General features: G+C 44.0%; 1 protein-coding gene across 2 annotated transcripts in view; it reads left to right on the top strand.

The window, feature by feature from the left end:
- GNA14 (G protein subunit alpha 14) overlaps window positions 1-17,208 on the top strand; it is a 205,812-nt gene that overhangs the window by 175,017 nt on the left and 13,587 nt on the right. The window lies entirely within an intron of this gene.

Below are 17,208 nucleotides of genomic sequence, written 5' to 3'. Positions count from 1 at the left end.
TTGGTGTATCCCATTTTATAGATCAGGACTCAAGGCCAGTGAGCCAAAGGGCAGTCTGTTTAGTGGAACAGCGGGGAGCCCAAATTTCAAAGTCCCAGAATCCTGCCGTCCTTGGAACCAGTGCCCTTAGGATGCAAATGTCCTTCTGCCCAGCCCCAGCTTCCAATCAGTCCAGATGGGAGTATGTAATCCGGCTGATTTTCCATGTTTTCTGCTGTTTCTAATGTTCATGTCTGGGCAGCGGGGAAGGGAGGTGTCTGATCACTAGGAGTCACACATAAGGAATTTCTAGAATTATGCCCGGGCCTAACATGGCTTTTAAAGAGAGAGTTGTCCAGATAAGGCTCTGGCTCAGTATCATTTGAAGAACTTTCTTAATGCTTGTCCTTCGGCTCAGCCTTGGAGGCACCTGCCTGGCTGGTATTGCTGAACTTCTGAACCTGCCATTTCCTTCCCCTTGCTTTTGTTTGAGTAGAAAACCTGCTTTACAGGAGGGGGAGGGGAGGATTTTTTTGGAGTTGCCTTAAAGAAGCTCCTTCCCTACCCCATCTTCTGGCTTCTCTCGAGTATCAGCAGTGTCCAGGGAGGACATGGGACTGTCTACTTAGTCTAGGGCCAGTCGGCTTGTCTTGGATTTCACTTCAGGGTTTCTGGAAACATCTGTTTGTTGGTCCCCGGCTGGTAGACACAGCATAGACTTTACAAAAACAAACTGCATAATACTACACCCCAGGAAACTAGCACATAATAAATGGCCTGCTTAAGGAAGCCATGAAGAAAAACAAAAAAATGCAACCGTTCTCTAAATTTTCTGAAAATAAGTCAGAATCAGAAACAATTCCAGCTTTTTCCACTGGGTGGTGTTGTGTTGAGTTTTACTGGATGCTTCCAAGTCTCTAGGCAGGTCCCCAATCCAAACAGAAATTCTGAAAGCATGGGGAATTTTTGTTAGGTGGAATTGTCCTGCTTTTTACACTGAATGAGTGTGTTTTTTCAGAAGATTCTTTTTCCGTGCCCTACACACCTGTTACCGCTGTTCCTGCAAAGACTGGAAATTCCTTTTCACAGTTGCAGACTCGTACCTAGCGTAGTACCTGGCAAAGAGTGGGTGCTTCATAATTACATGGGCTCTGATTCAATGAATGTAGGAGTTAAGGTCACAGCAGTGTCCTACTTGGATGCACTTAATTAGAAATTACCCATCTACGCCTGGGCTCAGCAAACAGTTTCTGGAAAGGGTCAGAGAGTAAGTATTTGGGCTTTATGGACCCTACGGGCTCTGTTGCAACAACTCCACGCTGCTGTCCTAGTTGTGAACTCAGCCGATGTGACAGGGTCTGGCTGTGTTCCAGCTGAACTTCATTTACAAAAACAGGCAGAGCTGGGTGTGGCCTCCCACCGGTAGTCCACCCTGGTTTCTCCAAAAGTGCATGTAGGCACGACACAGACTTTAGAGGTCACTGTGGTGAAGAGATTCTGAGAATCTGTGAGTGGCAGAGATGATGATAGGCATTCACCAAATTCTGTTCTGCTTTGCACCCGAGTCCAGGAAGACCCCGTTTCCCAGCCTCCTTTGCAGTCGGGGGGCACCTGGAGACTAGTTCTGGCCATTGAACAGTGTGTCCAGAAGTCAAGTCCGCTGCGTTCAGACCTGGCCCATAAGTCATCCTACCCACTATCCCCATGCTTTCTTCCCTCACCTGCTGACGGGGTGCAAATAATCCAGGGCAGGACTTAAGGGTCGTGGGGGTTGGCAGAGCCACCTGCTGGAAGGAGCTGGGCCCCAGGATGACTGCATGGAGAAGAGCCCCCCCCCCCCCCCCACCCACACCCTCTGCGCACACTGGTATGGGAAGGAGCGTAAAATAAACCTGCATGTGCTGTTAAGGCCCTGGACTTTGGGAGTCATTAGTCTATCCTTTCTGTTAATACCATGTTTGGGCTCAGATATGGATAAAGAAACTGACACGTAAGAGCTTAGAGCTCTTCTCTCCAGAGCTAATGCGTTCCCGTCAGGCAGACCTGGTCTTTGATCGGAGAGAAGGGGAATGAGGCTGCTTTGGTGTTCACGCTCTTTAGGAAAGTGGGTATATAGGAAGTATGTATTACTGCAGTTTGGGTCTGAGAATCTGGGAGCACTGAAGAGAGAGTCACTGGGAGGTAGAATGATGATGGAGAAATGAGGAGAGTTTTAAAAGAAAGTGGCCTAAAAAAATCATACATGAACCACACTAATCCTTGTACCCAGGATGCAGCCCCGTGCCCCCAGTACAGTGGTTCATCTCTGGGCGCGTAAAAATGCATTTCTTTGAGGTAGCCTGGGACACCCCCCCCCCATCCTAACACCATTTTTCTTTCGCTGTCGATGAAGGAAGTAAAATTTGATAGCCTCTGTAATAAATCAGCACTAAAACCTTGGCGGCTTAGCAAAATCAGTGTTTATTTCAGTGTTTATTTCTCTGTCACGACCATCTCAATCTTACGTGAGTTAGTGGTCATGGGCTGTGCTCTACATGGTCCTTCAAAGATCCAGGTTCCTTCTCCTTTCTGCTGAGAATCAGGGAAAGACAAAGTGGAGGAGGCTTGTATGGGAGGTTTTTAAGGCCAGGCCGGGTAATAATAGCATGCTTCATTTCAGCCTGAATTCCATCACTCAGAACTCAGTTACATGGTCCCCCCTGACCGCAAGGGGGTGGGGAAATCACAACCTGTGAGCCCCCCCGGAAAATACAACAGGATTTGGGGGATCTGTAGCAGTCTCTGTTTAACGGGGAAACACTTTGAGCTCCCAAAAGCTAACTCTACAAGCATAGCCAACCTGTTCGTGAATGGAGACCTTCTGCCTTGCTGTCTAGAAGGGCCGCAGACATAATCCAGTACCAAAGGGAATGGATTCCTTATAGCTGACCGTGATGCTACAGGAAGCCAACGGGGCAGGAGGGGAGGTGGAAAGCACTTATTACCCTCCCTGTGAGGGGGGTGACAGAGGGTTGGTGGAGGTCAGGGGTATCTAGGACCAGGCTCTCTGCCACTCTAGACCTGCCTGTCTCTAATCTCCCTCCTTCGGCCACTCTGCCTTTCCTTGGCCTTCCCAACATCCAGGCCCTGGCCACAGTCATTTTGGCTTTGTCTGAGGAAGACCTGGGTAGATACTGGCACATATCCTGCCAGCCACCCCCGTACCCCCTGCCCCAGGTCCTGCAGATACGCACAGACACATAGGGACAGATCTTCCTCTTATAAATTTGAACTCTCATAACACAATTTTGATCCGCTAACAAAACTAAAAGAACTTCCCTCAACTTGGGGAGGAAGGGGACAAACAAGATGGTGATAGGGACCAAAAAAAAAAAAAATCCCATCTTGCTGCATAACATAGGCCTGTGGACATAGACGATTAAACTGGCTCCCAAACAAGTGATCTTCTGAGAGGCAGCTTCTGTTGGCTGAAGCTTCTTCATTCTGAGGTGGGGGGGTGGGGGAAGGGGAGGAGGGGAGTGGTCGGTGCAGAGGGGAAGCCACCAGATGCTGCTGGTAAATTCTACCTGAATATGTTCAGCTACCCTGGGACCTGAGGGGGTTCTGATGCTTTCCAGAGCATCTCACGGGGGAAGCAATGACGTGTGAAAATTGATATAGCAAAGAGCTGATCTGGTCACAGTGCTGTCGTTGGCAAGCAAGCTGGAATCCACATTCATGCAGGAAGGAGGGAATGTGGCCGCCTTCTCTTTACAAACATCAGGCCGCCTCTGGTGGGAAAATCTTAGCTCATCCCCTCCTTCACACTTAGTTGAAATTTCTCCTTTTCTTTTACGGTTAGCATTTGTGTGGATTGGTTTCCACCAAATGGGTGTAGCTCTAATGCTGAAATCTTCAAGGGCAGGGCAACGGTCCTGTTTACATTCTGTAATGCCAGTCCTGAATCGAACATAGAGCAGGTGTGGGATGGTGTGCCTTGAAGGATGACTAAGTCTGGCTGCCAGTGTCCAGCTGACTTTGGGACATTTAGGTCACCCCAACTGAGGCCTAAGATGCTACCACCATCTGGACCTAAGGTTATAGGGGATTTTGCCCCTACCTAAAATTGAATGGACTGGAATGGAAGATTCTGTGCATCAGTTTGGGTTTGGTCAGGAAATCAGTCACTCAGAGTGATATGAAATAATAGATTTACTGTAAGGCTTGCACCATATGTAACTGGTGGAGCTTTGAAGAATGTACTAGAAGGTTGTTCCCTCTTCGTATCTGGTGGTTGCTTAGCAGGACCGGCAGTGGGGGAGAAGAAAAACTGGATGTGAAGCAGGCAGAGCAAATACAGACCAAACCCATGAAGGCAAAATGGACCCCATGGGCACTAACTGGGACCTACGTGTCTCTCACCATCTCGGTGTTAACAGTGCAGGTGACTTGTAGCAGAGGCTGGCGTCCTTGGCCTTGGACCTGCACACATGTGTCTGCCCCAGGCTATGGGGAAGCTGCTCCAGGATTTAGAGAAGCTGAAGGAGAAGATCCAAGCTGGTGCTGAGGGTGTAGCTCCTGCCGGCACCAGTGAGGTTGACCAGAAGATCAGCCACAGTGTGAGCTGAATCAGAGCTCTGACCTTCAGAGCAGAATGGCCGTGTTCCGCCTCTGGTTCCCAGAGCTCTTTCAGATTTCTTTGTGGCCCACCCTCACCCAGGAGCATACAATAAGGGGGTTCTGGGAAGCATCATTACAGCCGAGCCAAGTTGACACAGAACAAGGCCACAGCTTCCATCTCTCACTTGCATCATTAATACTCACTGTACCTACAGATGTTTGTGCCAAAGTAATTTATCACAGGAACATTTGGGACGAGCCTTTTTAGAGAAACCCACTCAAGTTTTGACTGACAGGAAAAGATAAAGTAACCTGGCCTTTCCTGCCAACACTTTGTGGCTGGTGAATTCTGTTATTTATTTTTGTTGGAAAAAAAAGACGAGGAGAAAGAGGAAGACAGATATTGGAATAGAAATAAAGACTTCTTTTGAATTTTGAATTGAGTTAGGAAAGATTAATTTCCAGTCTGAGTGTGATGGACGATTGCCTTTCTACAAGGAGAAATCTAGGTAGCTTTGGACCAGGGGTGAATTAGTCAAATGCCTGCCTAACAAGTGGGGTGTCCCGGGTGGCACCCTGGTGGCAGTGGTGGCAGGTGTCCCTACCGGAGCCAAGAGTTGTTGAAGAAGCTGGAATTTGATCAAAGGAAGCTGGAAAACCAATTTTGTGTGTGAAATCTTAATAAGTAAATGGTCATTTTGTAAATATTCCAGGTGTGCTTGAAAGAAGCACATATTGTACAGTTATTTTGAATATAGGGCTCTACATGTGTCCCTGAGGTCAAATTTGCTGATCAAGATGTTTGAATTGACTATATCTTTACAGTTAATAGTTAGATGATTTTTCTTATTCTACCAGTTACTGAGAGAGTTATGTTAAAATTTCCTGTAAGAGGAGAACAGGGAGCAAGGATGTGGAGAAAAAGGAGCCCTCATGCACTGTTGGTGGGAATGCAAACTGGTGCAGCCACTGTGGAAAGCAATGTGGAAGTTCCTCAAAAATTAAAGTAGAATTACTATATGATCCAGTAATTCCGCTACTGGGTATTTCTCCAAAGAATATGAAAACACTAATTTGAAAAGATCTATGCACCCTTACATCTATTGCAGCATTATTTACAATAGCCAAATTACGGAATCAACCCAAGTGTCTGATAGATGAATGGATAAAGATGTGGTACATATGCCATGGAATATTATTCAGCCATTAAAAAGAGGGAAATCTTAACATTTGCAACAACACGGATGGAGCTAGAGAGTATAATTCTAAGTGAAATAAGTCAGAGGAAAACGAATACCACATGATTTCACTCGTGGAATTTAAGAAACAAAACAAGCAAAGGAGAAAACAGAGACAAATCAAGAAACAGACTCTTAATTATGGAGAACAAACTGATAGTTACTAGAGGAGAGGTTGGCAGGGTGATGGGTGAAATAGGTGACAAGTAGTACACTTGTCATGATGAGCACTGAGTAACGTATAGAATTGTTGAATCACTATATTGTACACCTGAAAAAAAATAAAGCAATGTATGTTGACTGTACTGGAATTAAAATGTAAAAACTTGATAAAAAATTTTCCTGTAAGATGATCTATTTTGCCATTTAGGTCTAAGAAATTTCGCTCTCTATATTTTGAGCCTGTGTTATTAACTGCATAGAACTTTAAAACTCTTATGTCTTTCTGAATCTTTGTCCTTTAAAACATTCCTATCTCAAGTTATGCCTTTAAGCTTAAAGTCTTTTGTGGGGTTTTTTTTTTTTTAGCTTTGTGGAGGTATTATTGACAAACCTTATAGTCTACTTTGATTGTAATAGGGAGGCTTCAGCTTCCTTCAAGTTAGTGTTTGTGTGGTATATCTTTTTCCATTTTTCTACTTGTCCCCCTTTCTGGGAGTTAGCTTCTTATGTTTGGTTATTTCTGTGGTGTGCTGGATGCATGTGAAGAAATAATTTGAGGGTAAGGAAGATACTGTCTTCTAAACTCCAAAATGGAATTTCTTTTTCTCCTCCCAGGTGCCTGAGGATATTCAATTCTGAGACTGTGGTGATTCCATGCTGAGTTGCAGCCCCCTCAGGGCTACCCTTTAGGATCCAAACCCAGAACCAGAGGGCTTTCAAGGGCCTTTGGCCCCTGCTAACCTTTAGATTTCAACCCCTGTCACCCTAGTCCTATGATCTTGAAAAAGGAGCTACTCCACTTTCCAGAATAAGCAGAAGCCCCAAGGAGAAAGGCTTCCCAAATGCTGGTTCAACTTTTTAGATGCCATTCTTCCTGATATTCCGACCAGTAATTATTTACTATTTCATTAGTTTTATGATACTTTCAAGTGTATTTTTTGAAAATACTTTGTTCATCATTTCTCCCTGTCCTTAGTGGAAGAATTGATTGAAATTTCCTAGTTGTTCTATACCAAAAGCAGAAGTTTCTTATTTATTTCCTATAGCAAAAGTTCTGTCTCTAGTATAGTTGACTGGCATTTTATTTTTTTTTTTAATGTTTATTTACTTATTTGAGAGAGAGCGTGAGCAGAGGAGGGGCAGAGGGAGAATCCCAAGCAGGCTCCACCTGGGGCTCGACATGGGTTTTGATCCCACGACCCTGGGATCATGACCTGAGCTGGAATCAAGAGACTTTTGACTGAGCTGCCCAGGTATGCCTAGCATTTTCTTTATAATGTAACATTTGAGATGCGTTAAAAGCTGATCGTAATGGAGCACTGAAATTTTACCTCATAATTTATGTTTAATAGGATACAGAAGCGCAATTCTGGATTTTGATGTAGCTGCTAAAACAAGTAGGGGTTATTGTACAAAAGTCAGCAATACTACGTTACAGGGAACTTAACTTTGTAATCCTATATTTTATTTCAATCTTGTTTTCAAAAAGTTTGCAAAGCTCATAGGTACTACATATGACAGTAGACGCTTGAAATATTATTAAATTAGATTTTTATCATATAGAATATATTAATATAAATTGTGAATGAAAATGCTTGAATATCTGACAAAAGAACTCTGGCTTCCAGAATACCCTCCCCTCATTAGTAATAAAGTCAATCTTGGAGAGAAAGCTCTGGGCCCCGCAGTCCTGGGAGGTTAATGGTGTAAGAAGCTCTCCCATTGAGGATCTGGCAGAGAACAGGGTTGCCTGCTGGGCTCTGAATTCCAGCCGGAGGGGCTTGCTGGGCTCCACGGGGACTGTCATCTGGGCAGCCGTGGATCCATGCGTGAAAGTAGCAAGGCGCCACTTCATGAAGAGCTCCTTTCATGGTTACCCTGGGAATTTCCGAGTGAAACGCACATGTAGGACATCTGTTTTCTGTGTTCCTCCTTCAGAGCAGTAAAAATGGTGATTTTGTTTGAGAAAGAAATAGAGGAAATGCCAGATATGAGCTCAGTGTTTAAGAAACTGGTCGTGTTTCTTGATCTGCTGAATAGCCCCCATAATGTTTACTCTTTTGAGATTTTTTTGTTGTTGTTACTGAAACAAATGTGTTAGGCAATTTCAATTCAGTATGCTGCTCTAACCTAGGACTCTCGTGAGAACTACAGACCCATTTTTTTCACCCACTTCCTGGACATCTCCACTTAGATGTCAGCCACCTCAGACTCAGCATCTCCTCTACGCGAGTCTGTTAACATTTCTCGAAACCTGATTCCCTTCTGACTTTTCTTCCCCTCTTTGCATGAGGTAAAGTCAGTATTTTTATTATTGAAGTGTATTTGACACACATTAGTTAGTTTCGGGTGTAAACTTAGCGAGTTGACAAGTCTATACCTCATACTATATTCACTACAAGTGTGGCTACTGTTTGTCCCCATACAACTCTACTGCAGTATCCTTGACTGCATTCCCTGTGCTGTGTCTTTCATTCCCATGACTTACTCCTTCCATAACTGAAAGCCTGTATCTCCCATTCCCCTTCACCTGTTTTGCTCATCCCTCCCCCCCGCCCCTCCCCTCTGGCAACCATCAGTTTGTTCCCTGTATATGAGTCTGTTTCTGCTTTTTGTTTGTTTGTTTAGATTCCACATGTAAGTGAAATCATACAGTATTTATCTTTCTCTGTCTGACCCGTTTCACTCAGCATGATACCCTCTAGGTCCATCCATACTATTGCAAATGGCAAGATCTCATCCTTTGTGTGACTGAATAATGCTCCATTGTATACATATTTCACATCTTCTTTATCCATCCATCCATCGATGGACCCTTGGGTTGCTTCAATATCTTGGCTATTATAAACAACACTACAGTTAACATAGGAGCGCATTTATCTTTTTGAATTAGTGTCTTTGTTTTCTTTGGGTAATTACCCACTAGTGGAATTACTAGATCATATGGTATTTCTGTTTTCAATTTTTTTCGTTGACGAACCTCCATACTGTTTTTATAGTGGCTGCACCGATTTACATTCCTGCTAACAGGGCACAAGGGCCCTCTTTTCCCCACATCCTCAACAACATTTGTTCTTGGTCTTTTGACTCTAGCCATCTGACAGGTATAAAGTGGTACCTCATTGTGGCTTGAGTTGCTTTTTCCTGATGATTAGTGATGTTGAGCACCTTTTCGTGTGTCTGTTGGCAATTTGTATATTTTCTTTGAAAAAAAAAACATCTATTCAGGTCTTCTGCCTGTGTTTTAGTCAGATACTTGTTTTTTTTTTTTTTTTTTGGTGTTGAGTTGTGTAAGTTCTTTATATATTTTGGATATTAACCTCCTATTGGATATATCATTTGCAAATATCTTCTCCCATTTAGTAGGTTGCCCTTTTGTTTTATTGATGGTTTCCTTCCTTGCACAGAAGCTTTTTATTTTGGTATAGTCCCAATAGTTTAATTTGACTTTTGTTTCCCTTGCCTGAGGAGACATGTCTACAAAAATGTTGCTAAGGCCAATGTCAAAGAGATTACTGCCTATGATTTCTTCTATGATTTTCATGGTTTCAGGTCTCACATTAGGTCTTGAATCCATTTTGAGTTTATTTTTGTGCATGGTGTAAGAAAGGGGTCCAGTTTTATTCTTTTGCATGTAGCTGTCCAATTTTCCCAGTACCATGCATTGAAGAGACTGTCTTCTCCCATGGCATATTCTTGCCTTTTTGGTCATAGATTGTCATTAATTGACCCTATACACATGGGTTTATTTGGGGGCTATCTGTTCTCTTGCATTGATCTATGTGTTTATTTTTGTGTCAGTACCTTATATACTGTTTGGATTGCCACAGCTTTTTAGGACATCTCAAAATTTGGGATTGTGATACCTCCAGCTTTGTTCTTTCTCAAGGTTGCTTTTGTTGTTTGGAGTCTTTTATTATTCAGTAAAGATCTTAAGATTATTCTAATTTTGTGAAAAAAATGCTGTTGGTATTTTACCAGGAATTGCATTAAATGTATAGATTGCTTTGGGTAGTATAGACATTTTAAAAATACTCTTTTAATCCATGATCATGGAATATCCTCTTCTTTGTATCATCTATTTCTTTCATCACTGTTTTATAGTTTTCAGAATACAGGTCTTTCACAACCGTGGTTAAGTTTATTTCCTGGTATTTTATTCTTTTTGGCACAATTGTCAATGGAATTGTTTTCTCAGTTTCTCCTTATGCTACTTTGTTATTAGTATGTAGAAACACGACCAATTTCTGTGTACTAACTTTGTATCTTGCAACTTTACCGAATTTATTTATTCTAATAGTTCCTTGGTGGAGCTTGTAGGGTTGCTTATATATAGTATCATGTCCTCTGCAAATAGTGATAGTTTTGCTTTCTTACCAATTTGGATACCTTTTCTTTTTCTTGTCTGATTGCTATGGCTAGGACTCCCAGTAGTATGTTCAATAAAAGTGGTAAGTGGACATCCTTGTCTTGTTCCTAATCTTAGAGAAACAGGTCTGTTTTTCACCATTGAGTATCAGGTTAGCTGTGGGTTTTTCATATGTGGTCTTTATTATGTTGAGGTATGTTCCCTGTGAACTTTGTTGAAAATATTTATCATGAACAGATGTTGACTTCTGTCAGATGCCTTTTCTACCTCTTTTGGGGTGATATTATGATTTTTATCCTTCGTTTTGTTAATGGGATGTATTAGTTGATTGATTTTTGAATATTGAAACATCTTGCATCTCCAAAATAAATCCCACTTGATTTTTGATGAGTGATCCTTTTAATGTATTGTTGAATGTGACTTGCTAATATTTTGCTGAGGATTATTGGAACTACATTCATCAGGAATATTGTCCTGTAGGTTTCCTTTTTTTGTTGTATCTTTGTTTGGTTTTGTTATCAGGGTAATCCTGGACTCATAGAGTATATTTGGAAACTTTCCTTCCTCTTCTATTTTTTGGAATAGTTAGAGAATAGGTATTAATTTTTCTTTAAGTGTTTGGTAGAATTACCCATGAGTCCCTTTGATCCTGAACTTTTGTTTGTTGGGAGTTTTTTGAGTTACTAGTAATGATCTGTTGAGATTTTCTATTTCTTCCTGATTCAGTTTTGGAAGACTGCCTGTTTTGAGGAATTTATCTATTTCTTCTGTAGTGTCCAATTTCTTGACATATAATTTGTCCTAGGATTCTCTTATAATCCTTGGTGTTTCTACAATGTTGGTTGTTACTGCTTCTCTTTTATTTTTAGTTTTATTTATTTGTGTCCTCTCTCTTTTTTTCTTGCATCTGGCTAAAGGGTTATCAATTTGTTTATCTTTCAAAAAAAACTAGCTCTTGGTTTCATTGATCTTTTCTGTTTGTTTGTTTTTAGTCTCTATTTCATTCATTTTTGCTTTAATCTTTATTATTTTCTTCTACCAAACTTGGGTTTTGTTTAATTTTCTTTTTCTATTTCCTTTAGGTGTAAGGTTAGATGGCTTATTTGAGCTTTTGCTTGTTTCCTGAAGTAGGTCTGTATTCCTGCATATTGCCCTTTTAGAATTAGTTTCACTGTTTAGCAGAGATTTTGGACTGTTATGTTTTCATTGTCTCAATGTAATTTTTAATTTCCTCTTTGATTTCTTTATCGACACATTGGCTATTTAGTGGCACGTTGTTTAGTCTTCATGTGTTGTGTCGCTTTTCTCCCCCAGTTTTTTTCTCGTGATTTCTAATCTCATACTGTCGTGGTTGGAAAATATGCACGATACGAGTTCACTCTTCTTAAATTTAATGAGGCTTGTTTTGTGGCCTAACATGTGACCTCTTCTGGAGAATGTTTAATGTTCGCTTGAAAAGAATGTGTTGTTTGGGGATGGAATGTTTTGTGTATATCTGTTATGTCCATCTGGTCTAATGTGTCATTGAAAGAAACTGTTTCCTTATTGATTTTTCTACCTGGATGATCTATCCCTGGATGTAAGTAAAGGTGTTAAAGGCTCTTGTTATTATTGTATTACTGTCATATTTTTCCTTTGTTTTATGTATTTAGGCACTCTAGTATTGGGTGCCTAGATACATACAATTGTTTTAGCCTCTTGTTGGATTGACCTTTTTATCGTTATGTAGTACCCTTCTTTGTCTTTTATTACAGTGTTTGTTTTAAACTCTATTTTGTCTCATATAGATATTGGTACCTCAGTTTTCTTTCTTTCTTTCTTTCTTTCTTTCTTTCTTTCTTTCTTTCTTTCTTTCTTTCTTTCTTTCTTTCTTTCTCTCTCTCTCTCTCTCTCTCTCTCTCTCTCTCTCTTTCTTTCTTTCTTTCTTTCCCTCTTCTCTTTGCACGGAATACCTTTTTCTGTCCTTTAATTGTCAGTCTGTATGTGTCTTTGGGTCTGGAGTGAATCTCTTGTAGGAAAAATATAGGTAGGTCTCATTTGGTTTGTTTTTTATTTTTAATCCATTTCACCCTGCTGTGTCTTTTGGTTGAAGCATTTACACCATTTACATTTATTTTTTTTTAATTTTTTTTTACACCATTTACATTTAAAGTAACTATTGATAGGTATGTACCTGTTGACATTTTCTTAACTTTGCCAGTTGATTTTGTAGTTCTCTGTGCTTTTCTTCTGTTCTTGCTCTCTTACCTTGTGACTGATGACTTTCTGCAGTGTTAAGCTTGAATTTCTTGCTCTTTATTTTTTATCGACTGAAGTTTTGGGTTTGTGGTTACCATGAGGTTCATGTAGAACATCCTAAGTATATGGCAGTCTCTGTTGAGTTGATGGTCATTTGAATTCGAACACATTGTCAAAGGCCTTTTTTACTTCCTCCTCCATGTGTTACGTATATGTTGTCATATTTTACATCTTTTTATTCATAGTTTTCTTCTAATTATGTCCTTGAAGTCCCTTTAACATTTCTTGTAAGGCTGGTGTGGTGGTGATGAACTTCTTTATCTCTTGGGCTTTTTTTTTTCTTTTTCTCTCATTTAATTCTAAATGATAATCTTGTGGGTAGAGTATTCTTGACTGCAGGCTTTTCCTTTCACTTCTTTGAATATACGATGCCACTTCCTTCTGGCCTGCAAAATTTCTGCTGAAAAAATCAGCTAATAGTTTTATGGGGTTTCCCTCGTACATAACTTTTTGCTTCTCTCTTGAAGCTTTTAAAATCCCCTCTTTATCTTTAACCTTTGGCATTTAAATTCTGATGCATTGTGGACCTCCTTGGATTCATCTGGTTGGAAACTGTGCTTCCTGAATCCGGATGTCTATTTCCTTCTGCAGTCTAAGGAAGCTATCTGTTCTTTCTTCAAATAGGGTTGGGTGTTCTTTGGTTTTGTTTTGTTTTGTCTTGTTTTGTTTTTGCCCCTTGCTCTCTCGTTTCTCCTTCTCGGACCCCTATAATGCAAATGTTTCTTGGCCTGATGTTTTCTCAGTGGTCCTTTAACCTGTCTTCATTTTGAAATTCTTTTCTTTTGTGCTCTGCAGCTTAGGTGCTTCCCCTTCCCCTGTCTCCTGATTGCTGAGCCGTTCTTCTGCATCTGCTCATCTGTGGTTGATTTCCTCTAGTGTGTTTTTTATTTCAGTTACCGTGTTCTTCAATGCTGATTGGATCTTTTTTATATGTTCTATCCCTTTGTCGAAGCTCTCACTGAGATCCTCCAGTCTTCTCTCCAGTCCAGCGAGCATCGTTATGATCGTTAGTTTAAGTTCGTCGTCAGGCATGTTGCATATCTCTGCTTCACTTAGTTCCTTTTCTGTGCGTTTGTCTTGTTCTTTCATTTGGCGCATTTTCCTCTGCCTCCCCATTTTGATTGATTTGCTGTGTGTGTTTCCATGAATTAGGTACGACAGCTACTTCTAAACCTGAAGGAATGTGTGTGGTCATCCCTTACGTAGACTGTGTGTGCCTTGTGACTCGGGCTGGCTGGCCGGATAGGTGTCTGGTATGGGGTTGGGGTCCTGGGGCATGCTGTGCTGGGGCTGCACTGGTGGGCTGACCAGAGCTGAAGTGGGCACGGGCCAGGGCAATCTCGGGGCTCTCGACACAGAGGGCGCCCCGGCAGGATAGCTGAAATGGGTGCAACCTGGGGCCGTCTGTGCAGATGGGTCCTGGTGAGCAGCCGGAGCCGGGGTGGGGTGTATGCTGGGGTCCCCAGGTGCTCCATGCAGGACAGCTGTAGCTGAAGCGGGCACGGGCTAGGGCGGTCCTGGTGCTCTCTGGGCAGAGGGTGCCATGAAGGGACGGCTGTAGCCGAACGGGTGGAAACCAGGTTGTCCTGAGTGCTCAGAGCAGCAGGTGTCGGGAGGGATGACCGAAGTTGAGGACAGCACTTGCTTGCGGTGTTCTGGGGCTCTGTGCAGGTGGCCGGAACGAAGGCAGGGTGTGGGTTACTCACAGGGTGCCCTGCTGGGGCGGCCGGAATGGAGGCAGGCACGGGCCGGGGTGTCCCAGGGTGCTTAGCACAGGGGCTGCATGGGTGCGGCCGTTGGAGCCAAAGCGGATGTGAGCCAGGAGGTCCCAGAGTGCTCTAGGCCGGGGGTGCCCTGGCAGGCCACCTGGAGCTGAAGCGGGGCAGGTCTGGAGCGTCCCAGCGTGCCTGTGCCTGTGTCCCCTTGGTGCGGTGCCTGGGGCTCCTCTGGGGTGCACCGCGGTGCACCTGCCTTGATGGGACAGCTGGGGCCGGTGTGGGCTCGCTGAGGAGGCGGAGTGGCCCCGGCACCTGGATTCTGCTCCCGCGTGGGTGGCAAAGTGGAGGGCAGACGGAAACCGTGGTGTTCCCCGGTCCTTCCAACCTGGAGAGAGTCCCAGCAGCTCCCCTGCCGTTTTCTGGAGGCTGGATCTTTTATATACTAGCTGCTCTTTTAAACTGCAGCCCTTTGCCGTGCCCCTGGGGCGGATAAATCTGCTCAGGGCCCTTCAGGACTACCCCTCCCCACTGCACTTGGCCGCGTCGGTGCTGGGGAGGGGGGCGTCCCCGCATTACTGTGCCCCTTTCTGTCTTGCCGTTCTCTGTGTGGTCTCTCTAGCTTCTGTGGTACAGAAGCTGTTCAGTCAGCCCTCAGTTTTGCTCTATAGATAGATGTGGATTTGGTGTGTCCCCCCAGGGGGGTGCCGCAGGGGAGCCGAGGGACTTCCTATCCTTGCCATTTTAGACCTTGAGCTCAAGGAGCCAGTCTTTTGAGAGACAGAGAGACAGAGAGAGAGCACAAGTAGGGGAGAGGGGCAGAGGAAGACAGAGAATCCCAAGCAGGCTCCACACTCAGCCCTGCGCCCAACACGGGGCCCAACCCCACAACCCCGGGATCACGTTGTCAGCGGTAATCAAGAGTCACACGCTCCACGGACTGAGCCACCCAGGCGCCCCAAGGGGCCAGTCGTAGACAACATAAAAGTGTTCCCACGTTGCCTCAGGGGCCCTCTGCTCCTCGTGCGCCCTCGTTAGAACGGGCTCATCAAAGTGTTCCTGCTGTGCTTGGAAGTGTTTCACCAGGCCATGGGAAAATATGTATAAAACCCCACTTTTTATAACACACAGACATCGTTAACAGTACAGCAGTCATTCATCCTTTGTTTTTTATTTTATTATTTTGAGAGAGATTGCCGGCATGCGCAAACGGGAGAGTGGCAGACAGAGATGGAGACAGAGAGAGAATCCCTAGCAGGCTCCACTGTCCGCACCGTGGGGCTTGAACCCATGACCCGTGAGATCGTGACCTGAGCTGCAATCGAGATTCAGATGTTTAACCGACGGAGCCACCCAGGCCCCTCAAAGTCATTCATATTTCAATAAAATGTATTTAAAAATGGGTCACTCACTTTCTCACTCCTCTCCACCCTTCACAATATTTTTTCCTGGAACGATCCACAGGGGTCCACAGGACCCACAGTGGGCGGTGGCTGGGCCACTCTCCCTCCCAGCCAAACTCATGTCCTCGTCAGGCCATTCTCGATCAGGTGACAAAATGATATCCGACCATAGAACCTTTCCAGATAAATAGAGACCACGGAGGCAAGTAACTGCGTGATGTGATCCTAGATGGGGCAGATAAAGGGCATTAAGAGGACAACTGACAGGAGTGCCTGGGTGGCTCAGTCGGTTAAGCGTCCAACTTCAGCTCAGGTCACGATCTCGCAGTCCGTGAGTTCGAGCCCCGCGTCAGGCTCTGGGCTGATGGCTCAGAGCCTGGAGCCTGTTTCCGATTCTGTGTCTCCCTCTCTCTCTTTGCCTCCCCCGTTCATGCTCTGTCTCCCTCTGTCTCAAAAATAAATAAATGTTAAAAAAAAAAGAAATTAAAAAAAAAAAAAGAGGACAACTGACAGACTTTGGGGAAGGTCTGAAGATGAGATCACAATATTGTGTCAATGCTACGCTTCTTGCTTTTGGTCATTACACTGTGATTTTTATAGTCCAGGGTCCTCGTTTTTAGGAAATCACACCAAAGTCTTTGGCAATGAAGAGGCATTGGGTCTGCAACGTCCCCTCAAGTCCTTCAGGTGGCAAGTCTATGTGCGTGTGTGTCTGGAAAGGGGATGGATGATAAGGCATGGCCATAAATCGTCGACATTGGGACAATCTTGAAGGGCACAGAGGAACTCTTCTATCTTTTTCCCCGTCTTACATTATTCCAAAGTAAGTTTAAACAGCATGATCTCAACAGGTGGGAGCCTTAGCCAGGAGGAGAGCTCTAAACTTGGAATACGTCTGGGCTCCTTGAATTCACTGGGTCCCAAATCCAGTTCCCAATTGCTGGGTTTGTAAGGAGACTGAGGTCCCTTCTCCTTTCAAGCCCGGGTCCCTCCATAGTCCCCTCACTTGGCTGAACAGACAATACATCTTGCTCTCCTGGCTGAGCTCCCCTGGTTACCTGAAAGCTCAGATTTGTCTTTCCACAGCCTCTGTACCCCCTTCCCTGCCCCCTCCCCCGCCCCGACTGGGTGCCCATGTAGAAGCCTACATTCCTCTGGGATATCTCACTGGGCTGCATTTTTTCTCTCTCTCTCCTGCCGGAGTCAAGTACTGGACTTGCCCATTGTAACACGGGCCAGTCAGAATAGAGTCGGTTGTGCTCCGGGAACAAACTGCCCCCACAGTTCAGCTTACTTAGCACAGTGGAAGATGATTTCTCACTCACGCTATGTGTGCAGTGTGTTGGGGGAATCTCCACTCATTGAACTTGCTCAGGAAGCCCGGCTGATTGAGGCTCCACCTTGTCTCCTGACCATCGCCACAGTAGATGAAAGGGAGTGTGGTA

Source organism: Felis catus, chromosome D4 (genome assembly GCF_018350175.1).
Source record: "Felis catus isolate Fca126 chromosome D4, F.catus_Fca126_mat1.0, whole genome shotgun sequence".
Classification (NCBI taxonomy): domain Eukaryota; kingdom Metazoa; phylum Chordata; class Mammalia; order Carnivora; family Felidae; genus Felis; species Felis catus.
The sequence above is the reverse complement of the archived record's forward strand: the minus strand, read 5'-3'. Positions and strand labels throughout refer to the sequence as shown.